Here is an 18,924-nt window from a genome sequence, read left to right on the forward strand (position 1 = left end):
GTTTAGTTAGGGGTTTTTTTAGTCATTTAGATGCAAACTGTTTTTTAAGACTCAGCGGGAGGGGGGGTGGAAATCGTATATTCAAGTTTAGATGTTTTTGTGTAAATTAATGAAGTAGAATAAGTAGAAGTCTATCCCATGGGAATAAAAATCTTAGAGTCACATTAACGAAATGACACATTTTTAATTCATTTTCATAAATTTTTCTGATTCAATTGCACATCCTCAAATTAACAATAAAAGTCAAACTAGAATTTAAAGCCAGGGTCCAGGGAGAGCTCATGCTGGGGTAAACAGACTGGGGTAGTCAACGGCTCCATGACAGATGGTAGAACAGTCAAGTGTAGGGAAACTGCAAAAAAAAAAAAAATCTGTAAAAAATAAATGGGTCCTTAAAGTAGGTGAATGCCAAATAAGACAGAAGAGTGTAACGAGCCACAGTTCTTAGTGGGAAGTGAAGCCCTTCATATCGGCCATGGCGGTGCCTGGAGGAGCACTAACACCTCCAGGTGTGATGAGTAGGTTGAGTGGGGAGAAGAAAGAGGATATTGGGTCAGTTATGAACGTTTTTAATTATAAACCATAATTGTTATGTAAAATGAAAGTTTGAGGATACTTTCATGCAAAAAAGATTGTTATACTTAGATTTAAAATGTTTACACAGAGCCCAGCTGTGGTGGCTCAGTGGATTGAGCGTCATCTCATGGACCAAGAGGTCCTGGGTTCGATTCCCAGTCAGGGCACATGCCTGGGTTGCAGGCTCAATCCCCAGTAGGGGCATGCAGGAGGCAACCAATCAATGAGTCTGTCTCATCATTGATGTTTCTATCTCTCTCCTCCTCTCCCTTCCTCTCTGAAATCAATAAAAATATTTTTCAAAAAATATTTTTCAAAAAATAAAGAAGTCCTGCGTGGTGTGGTTCAGTGGTTGGAGCATCGGCCCATGCACCAAAGGATCACAGATTCGATTCCTAGTCAAGGGCATGTACCTGGGTTGCAGGTTCTCTCCCTGGCCTGGTCAGGGCATGTGTGGGAGTCCAACCAATCAATGTGTCTCAAAAAATGTTACCTAAAAAGCTAACATTAAGTAGTAATTTCATAAATATAGCTAATCCACCAGCCTTCCCAAAAGTTGTTGTATTTATCTAATAAAAACCATTTGCCATGATTGCTGCCAGGAAAGGTAAACCCTAGAATCATCATGCACCTGAGTTCAAGGTCCTTTGTGATCTTCTGGTCCAATGGACTCAGAGAAGGTGGTTCAGTGAGTTCTCCAAGGTCCCATGGCTAGTTAGTGCTGGCATCAAGGACTAAAACCAAGTGTCCTACTTCCTTTGGGGCCACAGATCTTCTAGAACCTTCCCATCAGACCACATGCTCCAGGGTTGTGTCCATAGCTCAGGAGGGCAATGTGCTAGGCTGGATGCAGAGACTGTGAAATGCAAACATGACTTAACAAATGCTGGCACGTGGCTACATCAACTAAAACCAGGGGCAGGTAGCTTCCCTATATAATAAAAGCCTAATATGCAAATAGACCAAACAGCAGAACAACTGGTGGAATGACCGCTTGCTATGATGTGCACTGACTACCAGGGGGCAGATGCTCAATGCAGGAGCTCCCCCAGCCTGCAGGCCCCAGGCCAGCTAAGGCGAATGCCAGTGGGGCCCCCCAATTGCCCTGCTGGTCGCCCCACAAATCGGCCCTGATCACCAGCCAGGCCTAGGGACCCTACCCATGCACAAATTTTGTGCATTGGGCCTCTAGTTTTAATATAAACTGTCATTGAAAAGGAAAGTGAAAACGGAGCCATCATTGATGAATGTGTTTATTGCCTTTTTCTTCCATGGATGCTAATTTATTCTGAAGGGAATAATACATTCCAAATTCTACTTTTACTTTCAAGAAACTCAGATCAAGAAAACAACAAGTGGAACACTGCATTGTGATTGCTTCAATTGTTAAGAATATCAGCTGTCATGACTTTGAAAAATCATGAGTGAAAACTGGCCCTAGCAAAGAGGGACGTGTCTAGTTCACAGCAAGCATTCATCTCCGTTAGGAATTCCTTATCTTTTATTGGAGGAGAGCACAGCACCTCACTGTGTGCTGTCAGGACCAACTTCCCCACAGTAGCTGTCCCCGATGGACCCCAGGCCTGGCTGCTCTCCCAGCCTTGACTCCTTTACAGCTCATCCCTCGGTCATTTCCTGCTGCTCTCCTCCATCTTCTTCATCTGTCTAGCATTTTGTATTCATTCATTTATTCCACTGCTACTTCTTGTACATTAATTTCATGCCAACGAAGGTATGGAGTGTAGGGAAAATACAACGGAAAGCAAAAATAGCCCCTCACCCCTAGAGCTCAGAACCCAATGGAAGAGAGAAACATTAGCAAGAAATCCCACAGACGAATGAACAATCACGCACATGATGATGCTCAGAGGAGAGGTTCACAGTGATATAAAAGATCACCACAGGAGAATTACACTGCCTATGAAAGATGAGCTGCCAGGTGAAGTGCTATTCAGGTAAAGATAGCTGGAAAGAGAGAGCCAAGCAATTTCATGGGTCCCATGTTCCTGGTGGCTGAGCAGAGAGAAGAAAGGGGAGTGGTATGGTGTGAGGCTGGAGGGCAAATAGGGGCTTGGTCTAGAGAGCAGTGGGAAACCACTGAAGGCTTTAAAGAGAAGTGACCTGATCAGATAAGAACTTTGAAAAGATCCCTTAGGGTTCAATCAGAGAAGCAGAACCACTAGGATAGGATATAGCATTATTTGTATTTGTGTGTGTGTGTGTGTGTGTGTGTGTGTGTGTGTGTGTGTACACATTTATACTATACTCATAACAAATATCATTGTAAGTATACATATGAACATACAGGGGTGGGCAAAAGTAAGTAAATTACTAGCCATCATTTCCTAAAAAATAAATCGTAAGTAAAGATATGAAATAATAACAATAAGAAGACAATTTATACAATAATTGATAAATAATACAAGAATAAACTCTGTTTCGCATACTCACAACTATAAACTTACTTTTGCCCTCCCGTGTGTGTGTGTGTGTGTGTGTGTGTGTGTGTGTGTGTGTGTGTGTATGTGACAGGAATTTGACGCTATGCAGTTGTGGTTGCTAGTTAGCAGTAAGGCTGTTGTCTTCACATCTGATCATCTGATATTGGAGCTCAGAGTCCACAGGACAAGCAGTCAGCAAGGGAAGATGGGAGTGAAGCAAGGACAGCAAGGACAAGCTGGGACTCACACACCCACTTGTCCCCATGTAGACCGACTGAAACCCATGTCAGTGTTCACAACCTCCCTTGATGATGTAATTGTCCTGCTAGACACCTGGCTCCAGCATCACAGAGATAAGCACACACCTGGCCCAGGAGCTAGGGGAAGGTGGAGCAGTTGCAGGCCTGGCCATTGGAAGAAGAGCCCGCAGATGAGCGACATGTGTGAGCAGCAAAACCACTCTCCCCTCACTTCTACCTCCATTCTCTCACAGTGGCCCACCCTCACTGGAAACACTGCAGAGAGGGGACCTGGGGGAGGTCGTTCAGTCTAGCCACGCTGACACTTCCCTAAGCTACCAGGCAGCCCGGCTGCAATGTGGGGAAGCGTGTGCAAAGCCTTCCACACTCCTCTCTGGCAGCTCCCACCCAAGTCTCCTGGGCCAAGTGTGCCCTTGCAGGGGTCCCAGCCTCTCCACGCTGCACACGGTTGTACTGGAAAATTTTGGAATTCCCAGATGAGCTGCTGAATGGCAAAGGTTGGGAAGCAGCCGCTAATAACATTACAAGTCCATTTGGCAGTGATGCAAACCTCCACCATCACAGTTAGAGCAAGCAGCGGGAAAGAGACTCTCTTAATGGCCAAATCAAATCAAAAGCTTCATGCTTCCAAAGACGATACCAAACCCCAAGGGATGGGTCAGTAGAACAAAGAGTCCTATGTCCTTGTTTCCTCAGTGCATCTGCTTAGATGGAGAGGGTGTTTTCCTGTCTTCTCCATCCCGAGGATCTCCAAGCCACACGCATGAGGACCTGCCACCATTTGGCACCACTTTTCTCAGAGTGTTGAGGAGCCAGGACTGAGGCTGCAGCAAGATATTCTGTGGTGCTAACAAGGGTATTTTGGTGATCGAGTGGCTCTATGGTCCTTAATCCTGATGTGCGTTAGAACAACCTGCAGGGCTCTGCAGCCTTTCCTGTGTCTAAGCTCCCGGTAGACACTTGGAAGGGGGCGAGCATCTCTAGTTCGTAAAGCTCCCCAGGTGTGCTAATGTGCAAGCAGGATTGGGAACCAGGGATCTAGTCTAACCCTCCCGTTCTCAGGTAATGAAGCTCGGTCATAGAGAGGTTCAGAACAGAACCCATCTCCTGCCTCTTAAACTCGTCACTTTCCACTGTGGGTCCTGCCGTAGCAAAAAACAGAAACATAAATTCAGCTACATTCTCTACTGTGCCCTGAGAATGTGGTGGCTTTGAAAATACATGTTATTTATTTTAAATATATTTTTATTGATTTCAGAGAGGAAGGGAGAGGGAGAGAGATAGAAACATCAATAATGAGAGAGAATCATTGATCAGCTGTCACTTGCATGCCCCCTACTGGGGATCAAGGTGGCAACCCGGGCATGTGCCCTTGACCAGAATCGAACCTGGGACCCTTCTTCAGTCTTCAGGCTTCCTGGCAGGCTCAGTCTCTATTAGTTTACTTTGTCCATAGCACGAGAAAGAAAAAGGAAATTAGGCGAGTTGAGGAATATCGTATTCGGTGGAATGCTTGGAATGATTCTATAAATTGTAGGAGAGCCTTAATAGCCACTAATTAGGTCTCCAAAAATGGAGCCATCTTAACTAGCATGTGGTCACGTGCTCAGGCTAAAATAGACTTGAGCCCGGAGCGTCTGTGACAGTAGGTTTTAGAAAGAAAGACAATAGAGGAAAAGGCATGGCGAATTGGATTAAGAAGGTTTTTGTAAATAAGCAAGGCCACATTTGATCTAAGCTCTGTCCAATAATCGTCAATTATTTCTTTTAAAAGAAACAAAACCCAGTTATTGGGCATTTTTCAATCTGTAGCAATAACATGATATGCCAATATCTACTTTTACTAATTTCTTGTTTTATTCTTTTAAAATTCAAAGAAATATTGCAGTATGTGTTTCTATGAAAACCACACAGAGTTGGGCAAAAGTGGTTTTACAGTTGTGAGTATATGAAACACAGAGTTTATCTTGTATTATTTATTAATTATTGTATTATTTTCCACAGGAACAACTCTGAACCTACTTGTGCCCCACCCTGTACATGTGCATATATTATACATAGTATGTACACATTATATATATATATACTAGAGGCCCGGTACACGAAATTCGTGCACTGAGGGGGGTTGTCCCTCAGCCCAGCCTGCACCCTCTCCAATCTGGGACATCCCTCTCACAATCCAGGACTGCTGGCTCCAAACTGCTCGCCTGCCTTCCTGATTGCTCCTAACCACTTCTGCCTGCCAGCCTGATCACCCCCTAACCACTCCCCTGCCAGCCTGATTGATGCCTAACTGCTCCCCTGCCAGCCTGTTTGCCCCCAACTTTCCTCCTCTGCTGGCCTGGTCACCCCTAACTGCCCTCCCCTGCTGGCTTGATCACCCCCAACTGCCCTCCCTTGCAGGTCTGGTCCCTCCCAACTGCCCTCCCCTGCTGGCCATCTTGTGCCAGCCATCTTGTGTCCACATGGGGGCAAGATCTTTGACCACATGGGGGCAGCCATATTGTGTGTTGGAGTGATGGTCAATCTGTATATTACTCTTTTATTAGATAGATAATTCATATACTTATACACAGAGAAAGAAAAAGAAGATGGCCAACTGGCTAGATAGACAAATTATAAAATTGGGATCATGCTCTAATGCCTTTTTAAATTTAAAAAATACATATATTCAGATAAATTTTACTTATATACAGAATAAGGGAAACTGAGTTAACCCTGGAGGAATTCTGAACCTCATATAAGTGATTCCTTACTACCTAACATATTGTTTCCTTAAAGATGCCTTAAGAAAAGAGACTCTAAAAGTCACTGGAGTCCAATATTTTTATTAATTACATAGTTCAGCTTTATATTGCATCTATTTCCCTGCTACAAAAGACAGATAGTAATGCTTCCCATTTCTCCATGCCCCACCTCCCAGTTTTTGCCGTTCATTCTCATTCTTTCATTCAACCAGTGTTTATTGAGAGTCTACTTTGTGCAAGCCACTCTCAAGGTGTTGGGCCTGTCACTGTAAGCTGTAGACAGAACTGATAAGATTCTCACCCACGTGGTTTTCATGCTTTAATACAGAATAAATTAATTCCAGTTTTGATATTGTGCCAATTCTGTTTCCTGGCCATAAACCTCGTCATAGCTCAGGATCAGTTCTATATTCTAATTCATTTGATGCATGTATAAGTAGAAGTCTGGTAGACTCGCGAGATAGCCAAACACACTTTTATGAAAATGGGATAATACTACAAATTCACTTTCATCATTAAATGTCAGCCCCATCCTTTACTTCCTACCTTCATCTCTCCGCACACCCTTCCCCACTTCTGCCTCTTAAGAAGAAGAAACAGTTCATTCCTTTCCTGATCCACAAGGGAAGTTTCCCCATCATGCTGAGTCCCAGGGTTGCTTTGGAGGAATAAGGATGAGGGTTGAGCGGGTTAGGCTGAGCCTATCTCCATGGCTTCTCTGCAGAAGGTCCTTGGCTGCCAGTTTGGGAGGGTGTGGCATTAGATTACATCCCTTCCCCTTTTTGGTTTCTGCTGACAAAAATTTTGATTAGTTTTCACTATTCTGATGTTGTCATTGTTCATTTTAGTAATTATTGTGAAGTTATAGAAATGTTATGATTGGTCTTCGTTGTATTTTTTTTACCCCAAATCTAACTCTTTACTTTAAAATGCAATTATGAATACAAATCCCTGATCTAAAATCAAAGCATGACGTGTTCCCTGGAGTAGGGGAGGAGAGCTGCATTAATTAAATCTTCTTTGTCCGCTCATGTCGGATCATTTCTTAAAGAATCATTTCCACTCCACCTCTTCCCAGCCCTGGCCTGTTCTCCCCATGAGCTTCAACTTGGATGGGGGGATCTTTGATAACTGGCTGGGTTCGCAAGACAACTTGCTGCAACACATTCCATTTTCTGTGAGGGTGTCTCAACTACCGTATTTTTCCGTGTATAAGATGCTGTTTTTTTCTAAAATCATTAGACTGAAAATCGAGGGGCGCCTTTTATATGGAAGTCAGCCAAGGAGGGAACTGCACCTAGCTGCCCATACCTTGTCAAACAGGCTTCCTCCAATCACGAGCCTTATTGTTACTGACATCAGCTGATGGCGTAATTGGAGGTGGAGGTGAAGGTGGAGAGTGCGCAGATGCAACAGGGACAGGAGCATTCTGAGCCCATAAAGATGTCAAAAAATAAAAAGAGAAATACCAGTAAGCGATTGTCTTACTCTCCAAAATTCAAACTGAATGTAATCAGCTGTGCAAAAGAGCATGGAAATACAGCTGCAGAGAGACAATTTCAATCTCCTCCCACTGAGTGTATGATCAGACAGTGGAGAAAACAGGAAGAACAACTCCTTAGGATGCCAAAAAAGAAGAAGGCTTTAAGAGGAAAACCAACAAAATGTTTAAAATGTTGATTTCTTAATTTTGGGTTGGAAAAGTTGGGGCGTCTTATACACAGAAAATATGGTACTTTGTTACCAGAAATAAAGAGCAAAATTGGCAATGTGTGAGATGTTGCTCAGTAAGGGGATATGAACTGAGAGAGGTTGCCTAGGTGTCTCCCAGGTCCCTTCCAACCTTGAGATTCTGTGCCCTTTGGGATTCCCAGATGACACTAATGAGAAGGAGCAGGAAACATGTCTAAATAAATCACAAGTACCTAGGAAGCTTTCTGAAGAGCTCAGATAGTAAAAGGATGCATGTAACAAAGCTAGGGAGATAAGGAGAAATAACACACAGCATCCAAAGGGGAATGAATGATATTCAGAGGGGCTACTGCTAAGAAAGATCTGAGTTCTGTGTACTATCCAGAGGTCAACAACAACAACACAAAAACACAGGTTTCAAGTGACAGGGATGAATTGAGGAACCTGGTGGTTTGCTGAGGGTACTAGAGGAGATTTTTATAAAAGGACTTTTAAAAGGTACGGGTACCGTAGGGGAGAGCAACCGAGAGGGAGCAAGTTTGAACCTGATGACATGAGAGAAAACATGGCTCTTGGTGGTGGACCTAGCCAATCCCAGCCATTCAGGCAGAGAGTGAGCTTCCCCCACTTACCCCTCTCCGCTGTCTCTATTCTCCCACCTCCCCCTGGTGCTGCCTCCATGGGCTAAACCCAGAAAACAGAAGACAAGGGAGCCAGTGATCCAGTCCACCTGGGACGGCGGCTCTGTGCCCACAGCAGGGCAGAGAAGGTGATGTCTCTGGAGGGACACGTGGAAGACACCCAGCAAAAAGGACGAAGCGGGGACAGAACCACTTACTACTCAGAGAGGTTGAGTTACTACAACACTTGGCAATGAGAAAGCAGACGAATTCAGTGTCTACCTCACATGTATCTCCCCTATCAAAGGCCATGATCTCACTGAAAAGAACAAACAGGACCGAAGGCAAAATGAAACCCAAAACAGTCAAGACAGTAAGCCAAAATGTAACTACTCTCAACCGGCTTGCTCTGTGGCCCGGCATGAATTTCCTCTAAGCATGCTGGGAAAATCATGTTCCATTTCCAGACCCAGTCCAAATAGTCTACTGTCGAATCTGTAAGAAAAGACTGACATGAGGAGGACGTTAGGACCTCAGGTGTGCTAACCTCAGGGAGGTGTTTGGTGGCACCTCTCAGTCTGGGTGGGAACATCGCTGCAGAGATGCACAGCCAGCCAGTGATGCACAGCCAACCAGTGATGATGCACAGCGCCTGTGAATTGACAGTGGGTGTACGTGGCATTGAGGAAGGAGGGCTCATCTTGCTCTGGGCCCACTCCTGTTCGAGTTTTGGTGAAGGACCCAAATACAGACAGGAGGGGTAGGCATATCAAAGTTGCAACTGATTCAAAGCCGGAATTGCAGTAATTCTGAGCCACCCCCTTACGATGCTGCAGGGTACGATGCCGTGGGAGCGCGGAAATGCTGGAAGGATGGAGATACAGCTGAGCTTGAGGGAGGGTGTTGGATGGAGTTTGTCTGATATGCTCTGGGTGGACCCAGAGCCAGAAGGTTCCTTCTATCTCGGACGAGCGCTGCCTCTGACCTTCAGACTCTAGCTCCTGAGAACGGCCCTTCACCAGTGTCTGTGCTGCTGACCAGGGTCAGAGACAGCTGTGCCCAGGAAGGCAGGACACTGCTCGCCCCCTGGCTGCCTCGGGATTGTCTGTGTGGGCCCACAGGGCAAGCATGACAAATAGGCCAAAGGACAGGAATTTCAAAGATCTCCACTGATGGGCCAAATTAAATGGTGGAATGACAGTGTCTAAATCAAGAGAAGTGACAGTCCTCATATTCCAACACGGCCAGAGCCCATCAGAAGTGCTGTGTACGTGGCGAGGTGTCCATCTGAAAAGATGATGACAAATCTCATCACCCCACGGGGAGAGTGACCAACAGGGAAGGCTGGGAAGTCTGTCACCATGAAGAGCAGCAAGAGGAAGTGGGGGCCCGAGAGAAGAGGAAAACTTGAAGGAGTCCACAAGAAGTTGAGGGGGGCAGAGCCAGGTGAGATGAGGTGGCAGGGAAACTGGATTTAAGATCATTGTAAGGGGGACTGGGTGACAAAGGGGAAGGGATTGAGAAGTACAGATTGGAAGTTACAAAATAGTCACGGGATGTAAAGTACAGCACAGGGAATATAGCCAATAACATTGTGATAACTATGTATGGAGCCAGGTGGGCACTGGAACCATACGGGGGAACACTTTGTAAAGTATATGATTGTCCCATCACTATACTATACACATGAAACTAATTCAAAATAATATTGAATGTAAACTGTAATTGAGAAAAAAATAAATTAAAAAAAGAATGCAGCCCTGGCTGGTTTGGCTCAGTGGATAGAGTGTCGGCCTGCGAACTGGGGGGTCCCAGGTTCGATTCCGGTCAAGGGCACGTGCCCGGGTTGTGGGCTCCATCCCCAGTGGGGGGCTTGCAGGAGGCAGCCGATCGATGATTCTCTCTCATCATTGATGTTTCTATCTCCCTCTTCCTTCCTCTCTGAAATCAATAAAAATATATTTTTAAAAAAAAGAATGCAGAATGTTATGACAGAAATACATTCCCATTTTAAAAAAAAGAAAGATGATAATTTGTAAGGTAAATCATTTTCTTAGTAATGATACTAAAGTCATAAATAAAGTCATAAATGTCCTCCTAAATAAAATTTTTTAAATAGATCAGTGTAAGGGGAAAAAATCCTTGACCATCAGAGATGTTTCGAAATAGAATCGCAGTTTTTTTTTTTTAGATGGGGCCACTGGAGTGAGGAGGTAAGGAGAGGGTGGGAGACACCCTCAGGGAGGCTGGGATTTATCTCTGCAAGGTCTTAGTCCTCCCAGTCGCTCACTCGTCAGCCTGTAAATCCTGAGGGAAGGTGGAAGGGAGCGTGAAAAAGACAGGGAAGAGGACCTTTTCACATATTTTTTCACCTTTCCTTTTCCCTGAATAAGTCACTAATTGGTCTGCTCTGGCAGGATAGCTAACTGCCCCCAAATGACCACTGAATAATAAGAATTACCCTTGCTTGGCTAAACTTCTGGATGACGTTAACAATGCAAAGAGGAAGAACTTCCTGTCAGAGGACCTGATTCGGAGTCTGGCTCTACCAGTGACTGTGTCCGCCGGGCAGTCACGAGGCCTTCCCTCCTCCTTGGTAAAGTAATGCTGTCCCGCCCCCCGCCCCCCCAAGTAGGCTGTCGAGAGCTTAGACACGTGACATAGACAATATAGACAATACTGCATGTGTTTATGTACAAACCTGTATGATGTGGTGGCCACCTCTAACCTGGGCAGTCCCGTGTCATCACACACAGCTCCCAGCCACCAGTTTTGGATGCACAAACCTTCATATTTAATTTATATTGGATATCCTTGCCTCCTCCTTTGCTGAAGCTGAAGGAACTTCCGTTAGTGGTGGGTGTGTTTTTCTACTTCCTGAAATGCAATCAGCCTTCACTTCTGACGGTGGTCGCTGCCTTGTCCCTCTTTCAAAAATTAGACATCGCCTCCTTTTCTAAGGCCTCCTGCTTTCTTTACACAACACATCCCCGACTCCAAATTTTAGTATCAGTGTAGTCAGTGGTGGGAAGGAAATCATAGGAGGTGTTTCAATGTATATAAGGCCTGGAGAAGGGCTCTTGACCACAGAAGGAAACGGTGCTTAGCAGGGCATTAGCTCCACATTGCTGGGGAAACTGAGGCAGGGCAGCTGTGTGGGGTGTAGGCGGCTATGTGGGGGTGTAAGTTGCTGTGTGAGGTGTAGGTGGCTGTGTGGGGTATAGGTGACTGTGTGGGGTGTAGGTGGCTATGTGGGGTGTAAGCGGCTATGTGGGGAGGTGTAGGTGGCTATGTGAGGGTATCGGCGGCTGTGGGGAGGTGTAGGCGGCTGTGTGGGGTGTAGGTGGCTGTGGGGGTGTAGGCGGCTGTGGGGGTGTAGGTGGCTGTGGGGGTGTAGGCGGATGTGGGGGTGTAGGTAGCTTCGGAGGGGTGTGGGGTATAGGCAGCTGTGGGGGAATGTAGGCTGTATGGGGTGTAGGTGGCTGTGTGGGGTGTAGGCAGCTGTGTGGGGGTGTAGGTGGCTGTATGGGGTGTAGGCGGCTGTGTGGGGGTGTAGGTGGCTGTGGACTGAAACTGTCAGTTGTTTGTGAGGGGAGCACAGGCAGGTGTGCATTTCTGCCACCAGCTGTGAGGTTTACCCCAGAATGGAAAAGCTCCCTCTATAGTGGCCATCCCAGTTCTGTGTTTCTGTGTTTGACAATGTCTGCTCTCTCCCGGTAGTTGATGTGGGTGTAGGCGTGATACAGGTGTGTTCACCTGAGCATTTCAGGGCCAAGAAGCACAAACCAACGGCCATGCAAAGTGTCTGTGGGTGACAAGACTCAGGGAAACGGGCTTCCTTAAAGCTGCATTGGGTACGGCCGGTGGTGGGCGGGCACCAGCTACCTCTTCGGTTTTGCCCACAGTGGGCGACCAGTGTTGAGTTCAGGGTGGAGTGGGTCCATGCTGTTCAGATATCTCCATGTAATCTTAACTCCGACTTTATGCAAGTAACTCATGAGAAGGACCAAAGTCCCATTTGGTAATGAAAACTAGGCACAATTGCTGTTAGTTACATTGACATGGCTGCAGACTGTTCATAATTAACTGCATTGATTGGCAGTGTGTCATATTGTATTGTAGGTTCTAATACCAAGTCCCAAGGTCTTGCTTTCTTAAAAACCAGTGACCACCTTTAACTCATGGTAGAGCACTGATACTTCTGGAATGATCTTGGTTCACACCTGTATGTCCACACAGCATTGGCCCACACATGGGTGCCTGACACTTGTGTGTGTGCGCACGCGTGTGTGTGTGTGTGTGTGTGTGTGTGTGTGTGTGTGTGACCTTCTCAGCCTTCGCTTAGCACTTGTGCGGAGAACTGTGTTGCAGCAGTGGGTCTGCACTGGTTAATGTCCACGGAAAGCTTTGCTTCTCTGCACACACCCTGGATTGCTGTCCCCTGTCCCTCTAATGAGTGCCGTGTCCTTCAGCGGCCACTTTCACCCCAGCATCAGTGTTGTTCGAGGCACAGAGCTGGGGTGGCCCCTTTGCCAGGCAGCGTTACTTCCTCCTGCAGCCGGTCCTGGTGCAGAACACAGATGCCAAGACCTTCCCAGTGCAATGACTGTAAAATCCCCCCCGTAGTCAGAGCTCAAGGGAAATAGCTCATTGCTGTGATGGCGGAACCACCTCGTGGCCTCTCGACAGACCAAGAACCCCCTGCCATTGTCATTTTCTTAGCCTGAGCTTACTCTTCTGGTAGCATTTGCCACAGTCTGTGTTAGACGGGAAGGTAGGCCCTTGTAGGAAGAGGAGCCCTGGACTCAGCTAGGACTGCCACCTGCAAACCACTGGGTTGGCTTTGCTCTGTGGTGCCAGTCCAGCCGCCCTCCCCTCCCCCCACGGGAGAAAATGAGAGGATTCCGCTCTTTCGTTACACAAAAGATAAGCTCCCGAGAAGTTGTATTTTAATCAAGTTTTAAGGAACTGACTCATGCTCATTGATCCATTAAGAACACTTACCCTTTAAGGGAAGTGTTGACGAGCCCTTTTTTGTTCTAGCATGAAGACTGACTTGCATGAAGCAGTTTTAGTCTGAACAGGGCTATTTGTGCTAAAATCTACAGACTCCCGGTGATTCTCAGATGACTCAAGGAATTGCAAATTCTACTACCTTGTTGAATTTTGTGTTTTATGTTTTATGGTAACTTTTCAATTTCTATGGCCATCTTACACTGTTTATGACGATTATATGTATATCGAACCTAAACGACCGCCTTACAACTTAGTACTGCTGAGAGGCCTCAGCACCCGTGTTCTCGGTCCTGCTGTTCACCTTGTCACCCTCTGAACCAACACCACCCAACGTGAAACATCTGCGAGGCTTATCGGGCCGGCGTCTGGCCGGCAACATCCTTCTTGTCCCCATTTTGCGCTGTGTTGGAATCAATCACCAGGTGCAAAAGCGGATCTTCTCCTTGGCCATGATAGTTCACAGTTGAGTGACGTTTTCATAGACCAGGAGTACAGCTTCTTAGAGTAGTTAATAAATCAGTTTGGCATCACAGAAATTACACAGCACATCAGAGTCCTCTACTTTTCGAGTGTCACCATCTAATGATGAAGGACAGAAGAGGGCACATTAGGTAATTGATATATTTCTGCTACATGAAGTCATGGCAGGCGAGCAAACAGGACTTTCACAGTCATTTGGAAGGAAGCAGATGCTGGGGGAATTGAGCCATCACAGGTGTCTGCCCTGCAGCACGGAGCCTGGTGTACCTCCCTGGCACGTCTTTGGATTCCTTGGTATCTACTGAGTTAGCAGAAAATACAAAATGACCCTTATTTTGATGAAACTAAATTTTTAAACCATGCACTTCAGGGTATACTTGGATTGGTTCTGCAAAAAAACTAGTACGTTATAAAAAATATAAAAAATAAAGAAGAACAAGAGAGACTCCAGGGAGGGGGTCCACCTTGTTCAGGGTCCAAGTCAACAAACATGAAACACGTAACTCAGTCTCTTAGCCAGTGTTATCCATGACCTACAGCCATGGCATCTGCCTGTGGCTTCGACCCAGGAGGCACAACAGTGGCAGCTTAGTGTCCCCAGAGCGACAGCCATCACAAGAACTGACGCTTCCTCACTTGAATGTACTCACCTGGATCGCTGCGTAGATGCCGTCCTCATTTGGTTCTATCATTGCATAAGAACTAAAAGCATAAAGAGCATAGTCTTAGTCTTACATTGTAACATTGAAATGAAAATAACGTAAGTCATTACCGGAGCAGCGTGAGAACCTGTTCGTGAACAGGGCACTGTGTACATCCCTGGGTTTTTAAACCATTGATCTGAATGTTCCTGCCCCTCTCGGATACCAAGCCCTGGCGCCAAGATCAAGGCAAGTCTCCTCCTCTTCTCGCCGCCGCTCTCAGCTCTGAAAGGGAGAAGGTTTGCAAGTACCCAGTCCGCTGCGTGGGAAGCCTAAAACGCAGGGAGTATCAGATTTGTGAGTGACGTTGACTGTCTTACCTGTAATTTCTCAGTGTTTTCAGTTCATTGAGTTAACCCCAACAGATAAAGGGACCCCCCACACACACACAAAAAAAAAGAGTTAAACTTAAGTTGTTCTGTTTGGTATCCTAGGCCAGTGGTCGGCAAACTCATTAGTCAACAGAGCCAAATATCAACAGTACAACGATTGAAATTTCTTTTGAGAGCCAAATTTTTTAAACTTAAACTATATAGGTAGGTACATTGTTATTAACTTAGAGTACTCCTAAGCTGGCCTTTGCTAAAAACTCAAGGGGCCAAAGAGCCGCATGTGGCTCGCGAGCCGCAGTTCGCCGACCACTGTCCTAGGCCTTCAGGTAACACTCCTGAAGTGGGCAGCTGCTCTGAGGAAGCAGAGGCCTGAGGTTAGACTGCGCGAATAGAACCCGAGCCGGTGGCTGCCCACTGCCAGCAGGGGCTGACCCCCTCCCCCAGACGCAGGCTCAGGCAGAAGCGAGTGCCTCTCTGAGCGCTCTGAGGCATCTAGAGAGTGTGGTTAAGAGTATGGACTTCACCCTGGCTGGTGTTTCTCCGTGGTTAGAGCATCGGCCCACACACCAAAGAGTCTCAGGTTCGATTCCCAGTCAAGGTCAAGGGCACATGCCTGGGTTGAAGGTTCAATCCCAGGCCCAGGTCAGGGCACGTGCGGGAGGCAGCCAGTTGATATGTCTCTCTCACATCAATGTCTCTCTCTCTCTCTCTCTCTCTCTCTCTCTTTCTCTCTCTCCTCCTTTCCCTTCCACTCTCTCTAAAAATCAGTGGGGAAAAATATCCTCAGGTAAAGATTAACCAAAAACTAAAAGAAGAGTATGGGCTTGAACACCAGTCTGCCTGGGTTTAAATCCCACCTCGGACATCAGCCATGGGGCTCTTGGCTTCTCAGGGCCTCAACTGCACAGGGGTCTAATGTCGTGTGCGTGCCCCTTGGGGTGGAGAGAGGCTTAGACAGGTGAACTGGTGCATAGAGAACGCTCAGAACAGAGCCGTGGGAGGCACGCAGTAATGCTACTGCTCACATCATCACCTCTGTTACTATCACTACTGCTGCTGCGGCACGGAAGGGCTAGGGACTTAACCCTCAGGGTGCTCATCAGCCTTGCCCCCGGGAGTGACACCTGCACGAAGGGAAGACATGGGTTGTCACAGACAGTGTCTGGTTTCGGGGATGCTCCCTGCCAGCTGTTCGTGTGATGAGCACCAGGCTCTGCAAGACCTGGAAAGATTTATTGAGATAGTGATTATGTCATTGTCAAGCATTCCCGGTCTACTGAGAGCCTGCTGGCTGGTCAGCCTGGGAGTGCTCGACCCTTCACGTCCTTTCTTCGTTCCCTCCTGTTCACTCCCTCGCTCGACCCACAGCGGACTGGGGTTAAGTGCGTTTGGGAAAAGGCCACAGCGGAGCCTGGGAAGGTAGCTTGGCACTGAGCCAGGCTGAAGATCTCGGGTTTATTTATTTTTTCCCAGACAATAGGGAGCCGCGATTTGAAGACAAGAAATGCTTCTAGACCCTCTGGCACGATATTAACAGTGCAATTAACAGTGATCACTCCTGGGAGGCAGGGTCACTGGTGGGGGGCCCGGACTCCGGAGCTGGCTCTGGGTCCGAATGTCGGATCTGCCACTCACTGGCCAGATGATCTTGGACAAATTACTTAGCAAATCTGTACCTTGGTTTCCTCCCCCAAAAAGCACACATAAAATAGTACCTCGTAGAGTTGTGACGATGCTTAGATGAGCTAGTCTATGTCAAGCACGTGGGACGCTGCCTGGCACCTCATCAGAGAGATGTGGTTGTTAACTGTTACTAGTTTTCACCTCTCTGGGCCTCAGTTTCCACATCTGTAACCAGAAGCAAGGGGGCTGCAGAATCTCACCTCCTGTGGGAGTCAGGTGTTGATGGGCAGATCTAGGGCGGTGCTGTCCGTGGCTGGAGGAGGTATGAGAGCTTGGAGATGGGAGGACGGTTAGGCTGCCCCCGTCTCCACCATTCTCTCCCTCCCCCTCCATCCCCGCCCCCGGCTGCACATCCACGCAGGAGCCAGGCCGCATTTCCGGGACCCAGGTCCTGTGGGGGAAGCACACGGGCAGACAGCCTCCTCTGTTAGCGCCAGTGTCCAGCTTCAAAATCAACATCTTTGCCAGGAAATGGAATCGGGAGGAGGCAGAAGGAACTCAGAGCAGGGTCAGAAAGATAGGAAAATGTGCTTTGTTGGTTGGTTGGTCATTTTTTCTGAAATAATGGTGCAGCCAGGATACCGACAGAGAGGACCCAACACAGAAGTCTGGAAGCCTGGGAGGGAATGCCCCAGGCCGCCCATCACGGTGGAGACTGGAGACGCGTCTGTTCTGCCGGGTGGTGGTTCTTTCTCACCTCTCCCCGTCCTTTCTCCCGTCTTCTCTGTCCTTGAGTCCCAGCAGATAAAAGCACCAATCTGCTGAGAAGATACATGTTACAAGTGGTCGGGTGAATTACAGCCAAAACGCCGCATAGATAAGAAGCAGGGCTGACGCCTGCACTGGCCGGGATGGGGCGGGAGGGCACTTGCCATTATCAAATTGTGCAATTTAGCAAATGGCCAGTGGCAGGCTGGAATGATAGCGAGTTAATCTGTTTTCCATGCACGCCAGGCCTTTGCCAAACGTTCACTCTGAAGACGCAAGGCTGGGGCCCACCCAGGGAGCAGCTGTCTCGGATGGCATTTCCCAGGCCGCTGCAGAGGGTGCCAGTAAAGCTAACCAGAGAGGGGAGCAGGCTTAGGGATCAACACGAGGCGATTTTTTTCCTCAACACAAAAGAAAGTACTGCTGATTGGCAAGAAGTCCCAAGGTGTTTGTGCTATAATTAACTAGAGGTCTGGTGCACGACATTCATGCACTGGGGGGTGGGGGTGGGGGGTCCCTCAGCCCGGCCTGCACCCTCACGCAGTCCAGGATGACTGCCGGCTTCAGACATTCCCCGAGGAGTCCTTAGCGCTGCCATGGAGGCAAGAGAGGCTCCCCCCACTGCCACTGCGCTCGCCAGCCGTGAGCCCAGCTTCTGGCTGAACAGCACCCTCCCTGTGGGAGCGCACTGACCACCAGGGGGCAGCTCCTGCTTTGAGCATCTGCCCTCTGGTGGTCATTGCGCATCATAGCGACCAGTCATTCTCCTCAGTTCTGTCGATTTGCATATTAGCCTTTTATTATATAGGATAATAAAAAATGCTATTAGAAGCTAGCATCTATGAGAGCTTGCTTTGCATTGGGAACTTTTTCAAGCACATCACAAGTTGTAGCTCATTTTATCCTCAGGGCATCCATGGAAAGTGGCTACTGTTGTTATCTCCACTGCATTCGATGAGGCAAAAGACGCACAGAAGTTCACACAGCTTGTAAGTGGAAGAGCCAGGCTGTGAACTCGGGCAGTCCAGCTCCAGAGTCTGAACACTAACCATCTTGCCATCCTGCCTGTGCTGCAGGAGAGAGAGACAGTGTGAGGACACCAGGGACCAAGGCCTGTCAGCTGAACATCAGCATGTGTAAGCTGAGTTCCGATCCTTTGCACAAAATACAGTAGTTTGTGCACACATGACTGTTAATTCAATCAGCCATTTCCTGGATTCCTGCTGTGTGCTGGCCACCCGGCTGGACCCTGTGGGATGGATGAGTCATAGGCAAATCACGGCCCTGAAGACCTAATTAGTACAAAAAGGTTGCAGAAATCATTATAACACAAGAGATAAAGTGGTAGATGCTAGAAGAGAAGTATAGATAAAGTGCTGCAAACTCATTAAGAACAGGGAGACTGTTTGCACCCATAGTATCAGGGAAGGCTTCTCGGAGGAAGGGGCCTTTGTACTGGGGCTCGAAATAGTAATAAGACTTGGGAATGGAGTGGAGGGAGGAAGGACCTTCCAGGAAGGGGAAGTTGAACAAAAGTGGACAAATAAGAAAAAGTGGGTTTTGTTCAGGGCACAGTAAAGGGTCCAATTTGGCCACCTGGGGTTATAAGACAAAAAGACGCTCTGGAAGACCAGGCAGGCTGTCACTGGTGGGCCCGTGGGGGAGCAG

General features: G+C 47.5%; 1 protein-coding gene across 10 annotated transcripts in view; it reads left to right on the forward strand.

Annotated features, from left to right (window-relative positions):
* Positions 1-18,924, forward strand: part of RGS6 (regulator of G protein signaling 6) — a 476,765-nt gene that overhangs the window by 347,083 nt on the left and 110,758 nt on the right. The window lies entirely within an intron of this gene.

This window comes from Cnephaeus nilssonii (assembly GCF_951640355.1).
Source record: "Cnephaeus nilssonii genome assembly, chromosome: 4".
Classification (NCBI taxonomy): Eukaryota; Metazoa; Chordata; class Mammalia; order Chiroptera; family Vespertilionidae; genus Cnephaeus; species Cnephaeus nilssonii.